Source organism: Apis dorsata, unplaced genomic scaffold (genome assembly GCF_000469605.1).
Source record: "Apis dorsata unplaced genomic scaffold, Apis dorsata 1.3 scaffold_1085, whole genome shotgun sequence".
Classification (NCBI taxonomy): Eukaryota; Metazoa; Arthropoda; class Insecta; order Hymenoptera; family Apidae; genus Apis; species Apis dorsata.
Genome location: NW_006264183.1, coordinates 88,244 through 94,867, shown reverse-complemented (window position 1 = coordinate 94,867; position 6,624 = coordinate 88,244). Strand labels below are relative to the sequence as shown.

At 28.7% G+C, this 6,624-nt stretch overlaps 1 long non-coding RNA gene across 4 annotated transcripts; it reads right to left on the bottom strand.

Annotated features, from left to right (window-relative positions):
* Positions 1-308: 308 nt before the first annotated feature.
* Positions 309-3,416, bottom strand: LOC102672465. 4 transcript variants are annotated; one of them, XR_004151668.1, is made up of 5 exons: positions 3,112-3,416; positions 1,448-1,625; positions 1,220-1,386; positions 896-1,004; positions 309-494 (listed from the first exon to the last, which is right to left on the bottom strand). It is a non-coding gene; the product is annotated as an uncharacterized LOC102672465 (long non-coding RNA). The 4 variants fall into 4 exon arrangements; XR_004151666.1 differs by having other exon boundaries at positions 1,220-1,625; XR_004151667.1 differs by lacking the exon at positions 3,112-3,416 and adding an exon at positions 2,907-2,946 and having other exon boundaries at positions 1,220-1,589.
* Between the last annotated feature and the right edge of the window lie 3,208 nt (positions 3,417-6,624).

The following is a 6,624-nucleotide window of genomic DNA, read 5'->3' as shown; positions in this document are numbered from 1 at the left end:
TTTTTAAAAAAATTATATTCTTCTACAAGAGAATATCATTTCAACTTCGTTTCAAAAACATTTGTCGACGAAAAGAATAAAATTAGTAAGAAAGTTAAACAAGAAGAGAAGATGGCAAACAACCTGCCTCGATTCGATATTAGGATTTACGTCTCGGGGAAAGGATGTGAACGATAATTCGCCGCATAGCGGCGATCATGGAGTCGTTTACCTGTATAGTGTTTTCTACTATCCCATTTTATGGAATAAAGTTCGAATGTTCTAAACGTTTCAAGTATCGTGGATCGTGGAAGAATGAAACGTTTATCTCACACGCAATTTTATACTGGCGAACGCGTCAGATGGCACATGATCAATGTACAGCATTCTCGAATAGGATTCGCGAATATCAGGTAATTTTTTTTTATCCTGGATATATAGATTCTCATAATGATACTCTTTGATATCACATTCCTTTGAAAGTATTTTTGGTTAATGTTTAGAGTTGAAGTTTCCTAAAAAAGTTTAATGCATGGTTAGTATTTGTTTGTTGTAATAAGAATAGTGATGAAAATAATTTTGAGACTTTAAAATTTTTTTTTTTATATTAATTTCAACTTAATGATTCAATTTTTATTTTTTAAAATTTGATGTATATGTAATAGAGTTTAATTTAAATTTTTTATAATGTTATATATCTTGGAAATTATGTAATAAAAAATCTATTTATTTATATTTTTCTTTAAATTTTATTTTATTAAATTTTTAAAAAATTGTTTTTAAAATCTAATTATAAATTAGAATAATTGGTCGCTTTGATAGAAATATGTGTAATGTATTTTTAAGTATTTTTTATAATGATTCTCAAAATAATCACATAATGAATAATTTCTTCAGTCTCGTTAAATATGCTCACTTTAAAATGCTTTGTTCACCCTTAAGAATTCACTCTTTTGTTCGCGTGCACACGGTCGTATTCAGCTGTCATTTACACTTGTTAGACATAGTGACACCCTTCTGAATTCCTAAAAAATAATTATATGTACATTTTCCTAAAAACTTTGACCAATTATAATTAAAATTTTTAAAATATTATAAAGTATCTTTATTTAGAACAATTAAAAATTTATAAATATTATCCAATTACATTTTAAATTGTAATAAAATTAAAAATAATATTTTGATTAATTTATGTTGATCAAATGAAAAGACAATTCCATTAAAAATTAAGAGAATTTACTTGGATTACTAATTGTATTAACTAATAATTAAAATTCATTTTATAGTTTAGCCAATTTAAATTGGCCACCCTTTAATAGTCTTCAAAGATCTACAAATCCCTAATGAATGAATTTACACGCAGGGTATCGAAGAAGCGCGTGGTAACTGCAAATAGCGACCATGGCTCTGTGAAACGAGCGTATTAATATAATCCTATAATTCCGCTGGATGTTCCGTTTGTACTTACTTCACGGTCAGACGTTTTAGCGTCAGTATCAATTACTTTACCCTTATCAACTTGGTTAACCCTTCACGAGTCTAGCAAACATCCTTTCTATCACTTTGTGTCAACATTCTTGCCATACGAAATGCATCTATGTCTCAGGAAACTATAGCAAAAGCTCCTATAGATTTGCATCAGTTTGCTACAGAAGAAAGAAATAATAAAACTGAGAAATGGATTTGAAGTAAAGTGAAATAAATTAAAGGGTTTTGTTATTTATGAATAACTGAGAAGTGTGAGTTTAATTTTAAATCTTGGTTGTAATTTGAAAATTTGTAACTTTAAGAAAAAAAAAACATTTAAGCCAATAACTATACATCAGATTTAAAATCTTTTTTAGAAATACATTTTATAAATTATCTTTAATCTTAATAAAGAAAATTATATTTATAAATATTAAAATTCTTTTCATATTTTATAAGCTATCGTATAACCTATTTTTCATCACTTTTAAAACATTTTGATATTCTTATTATTCTATGCTTATTTGTTTATATTTTTAATAACATATAATATGTGTACTTACATTGCTCATCAAACTATTAATTTTTAATCTAAAAGTAAAAATTAGAATAAAATTATCTATTATAGCTACATACTATTTACATAACCTACATAACTATCATAACCTTTACTAAAAAATATTTCAAACATACAGAAATTTTTCATATTCAAAGTTTTATTATATCCAATGTAACATGTAATGTTTATTTTACTTGTTTTTTTCATCATCAATCACCAACTGGATAAGAAATACAAAAAAGAAATGTCAAAAGTTAATCTCTAAGTTTGACGTAAGCTATGGCAAAGCAACTTGTATTTCCAGCATCTTAATTCCCGACGAATAGGTTAGGTGGCGTACGTAGCAGAATCTCTAAATCAGGATTAATGGGAAGATAAAGCGTAGCCATAATCCTTCGTATGGCAAATTAATGTCTCATTCGCGCACATTGGACGTATTTTGCTCCGGTTTGATATAATGTGTTTTACTCTGAAAGTCCTAAGAGTTATCCTACTCTCGCAGTTACGCTTAATATTAATTTTGTCTTAAATTAAGAGGCTGTTTTCAGGACGAAATGGAGAAACAAAGGGAATATGGTAATTCTCATAATGAATTAATATGAATTTGAAGATATTTTATTTTGTATAATATTTTAGAATAATTTATAAGGATTTTAGGTATATATATATATAAGAATTGAAAAAAATTAGTAATATGAATTATATGATTACATTTAGAATAAAAGTCGACTTTGTATTCATATTCATTAAATGAATATGAAAATAATTGATCTTTGATGTTGGTTTTTTAAAAAATTCCTGTGTTGGTTCACATAATCTTTTAATAACTGATATTTTTATATTAAAGTGTTCATCAAAATTTCCATTCTACTATATAAAATTTCAAAAACATGAAACTAACCTCAAACTTTTACTCTTCATAAAATTTCTTAACATCAAGAAAATTATACTTGGAAATATATTTCCACTATCAATATAAGAGAAAAAAAGGAAAAAAAGAAAGAAGAAAAAAGAAAAATGTAAAGAAAACGGCATCTTTTTCTTTTTACTTACTGTTTTCTTTTAATGTTGAGAATGAGAAAGACAAAGTTAGAGAAGCTGCAAACCGAACAAGATGAACAATTTTCTCGAAGCCATGTCGAAGATACGTTCTTGCAGAGGCTGCTCGAGTTTCGATGGCATGTCGTTGTCTGAATACCAAATACTTGGCCAAGAGGACAAGGGGATGATCGTGGACGATGCTTCCAAGGGGACGTCTACTTGAGAAAAATGATCGGACGAGACGATCCAAGCTAGGAAACACGTCGCGATTCGGCAATAAAACGATTCTACAGGGACGAGTTGGTTCACCGTTAGGCTTAGTGACTTTTCGTAGTCTTCAGTGATATTGGGTTTTTATAGGTAGACGATGGAATTTTGATGGGAAAGTTTGAATCATTTAAAAGAGAAAATAGTTTCCGAAAAATCTGTGCGGCATCGTGATTTATCCTTAAATCATGATATAGGGAGTTGTTGATAATTGCTTCTAGGGATTTTTGAATTTTTTAAAATTATAATTGAATAAAATTACGAATATTTTATTTTATCGTTTATAATTTTATTAATGCACTTTTTTTATTAATGTATATTAATTTAAGGATAAAAAATTTAATTTCATCTTGAAAATTATTGAGTTTATCACAAAATAATAAAAAATTGGATGAATATAAAAAAAGATATAAAAATTAATAATTAGTAAAATACATAAATGAATATAAATTTTTAAAATTAATAATTTTTCAAGTAAATATATATTTTGAATCATCTTGTACATTGCAATACTAGCTTGCTGTATATGTATGTACTCCCATTTCTCGGCGCAGCTTAATGTCAGCAACCAATCGTACCAGTCGACAATCATGTACGTTGGGTTGCCGGGCTGCAGGTGCAGATTGTACCGCGGGTAGTTGGCTTTCTAGGCTTCCGAGAACAAAGATCCGCTTTCTATTTGTCTGAGATATTTGTCTGATGAAAACGATGTCGACCACGATGAAGCTCGATTCAGGAATGAAAGCTTGATTTTAAGACGATAGTTACCACGAGACTTGATAGAACAAAGAAAGGGAGAACTTATATTCTGATGAAGAATAGGGATGCATTTAACGAAACAGTAAAATTATTTTTATTGATGTTTTCAATTTCAAAGAATATAGATTATATATTGAAATTGATATATGATAAGATTTGTTAGGTTTGATTAAGATTTGTTTAAATTTGCATCTTTATTATTTCACATTCTTTTTATAATAATTTTGAAAAAATTGCAAAGAAATTATTAGTGATTTTGAAATATATTATAGAAATTAACATTTTGAATAATTTTTTGTTATAATCATATATATATATATATCATATATAATAATTTTCGAAATATTTATAAAAAAGAATATATATAAAAATATATATGAATGTTTCTTTTTTTTTCTTTTTTTTAATGATTGTAAAAAATATGCACACACACACTAATTTGTACTAATTAATGATATTAATTACAGAAAAATCGAAACAAAGAATTGATTTTAAAATCAATTCAGAATCGATATAGAATCGAAAAAATACTATCATGGAACTGAAAGTAAAAATTATAATAGAAACAGATATTGGTTTTTTTCATAACAATTCAGAATAAAAAGTTAATCAGACAGTTTTAAATTTATTTTCGGAACAGTTTAAAGCTACGTTTTTATAGTTAATATTCTCTCTGATTTGTCGAAGATCCATATGGCTCCCTCTGTCGTCGCGGCAAGAGATCAAACATTAAACGAAAAACGCGGGAACGAGGTTTAAGATAAACAATCTTAAAATACCATCGAATAAAGATTGCGGCGAAATCGTTAATCCTCAATAGCTGGCCGTAACTTAATTTTATATCTTCAATACACTCTCCCATTCTTACTATCTCTTTACGATTATTGCGTTATCGTTTCTTGCTTCTAGTTGTCGACCATAATGGCGTCCTTCATCAAGTTTTGCTTGAAACGCTATCCCCACTCCTCTCCAGTAGACTATATAGGTTAGAAGCAGACGTGTTACCGGTACGTAGGGAGCGTAGAACCGAAGAAAGGTGAATTCTGAAGAGAATTCGTGTCACGATCAAAGACGCCGGGACGCTCTAATACCGTAGACGAAAGGTCTGTTTGGTATTCGAGCCGTGTGAGGTCGGTCGGTATAGGAAGGGTCGTGATTGAATCTACGAAGCCGGCCACGGTCCAAAGAAACACCCTGCCGGCATTTATATCCCGTGGGATCCGCCTCCTCTGCTTCCATTCCTTCTAGCACACTTGCCTCTGCGCCTTGCGAGTTGCAGCAAGGAATAGTTTTATTATAGCAAGCGCGTTGACCATAAGCGCAAGAGGACCCCCCGTAAACCGCATACCCCTTAGTCCCTCGTGTCTTTGAGAAGGGGAAGTGGATGTCTTTGTGGAATGAACACTTTGGGTAATGATAGAACGTGGAAAAACTCTGCTATTGGTTTCTTCTTGTTGAGGGTTTTAGATGTTTCATGGATGAAGAGGAATGAGAGATGGTTAGGGTATTGTATTGTATTGTTTGGGGGCCTGATTTGTGATTGGGGAAAGGTGGTGGTGAGTTGTGAAATTGTAGGGGAAATTTGTGATGGTTGGTTCAGGTAAAAAAGAAAATATTAATATTAATATTTGATATATTATGTTATATGTGTATAAATATAATATGTACTATGTATATGTATGTGTAATAATTTAATAATTTAGTTTTTTTAATTCAGTTTTTAATTATTTTTTAAATTGGAATTCTAATTAAAAAAATTTTATTTTTATAAATAATAATCATATGATCTTTACATAAAAATGAGAATATAAGAATAATAATCATATTTGTGAAACTGGATTTCAAGATATCCTTTGCGTCGCTTAAATAAATGGTTATGGGGATATTGTTAATTGCTTTGTCCACTGGAAAATAGAAGGGGACGTGATATGTATTCGGATAATAAAAAACGATGAGGGTGATTTTGAAAATGGATTAATTTGACAGATTTTCTGGGATTTGTATTTTCCATGGGAAACGTATAAAATAAACATGGTGGGATATTGAGAGATAAATTTTAGCACTTTTATGATGTAATATTCAATAATAATTAATAGTATTTATAAATTTTTAATAATTACATAAATCAATTGTTAAATCATTCAGAGAATCTTATTTAACTTTTTATAAAAATAATCTAAAACTTTAAAAATATTAAATTTAATAATATAATATAATTAATAAAATATATTATTTAAATAAGTAATAAGTTCTTCTAGCTTACATTATCTTATTTTTAAATTATTCGGAAATTTTTAAGCTTAGATTTTCCTAACATATTTTAAAATTTATCATTATTTAAAATACATTAATATAATTTATTCCTTTCTCAAAGCATTCTTTGCATATTTTAACCTTCTTTTACTTTTTATATTTCATGTCATTTCGCGTAAAATACGGATCATCGTACTGACCAAACTCTCCTTATTTTTGAAATATGCTTCTCGCGCGATCCCTCCGGTCTCTTTCTCGGCCCTTGCAATATCATATTGAATATGGGATCCCATAAGTTG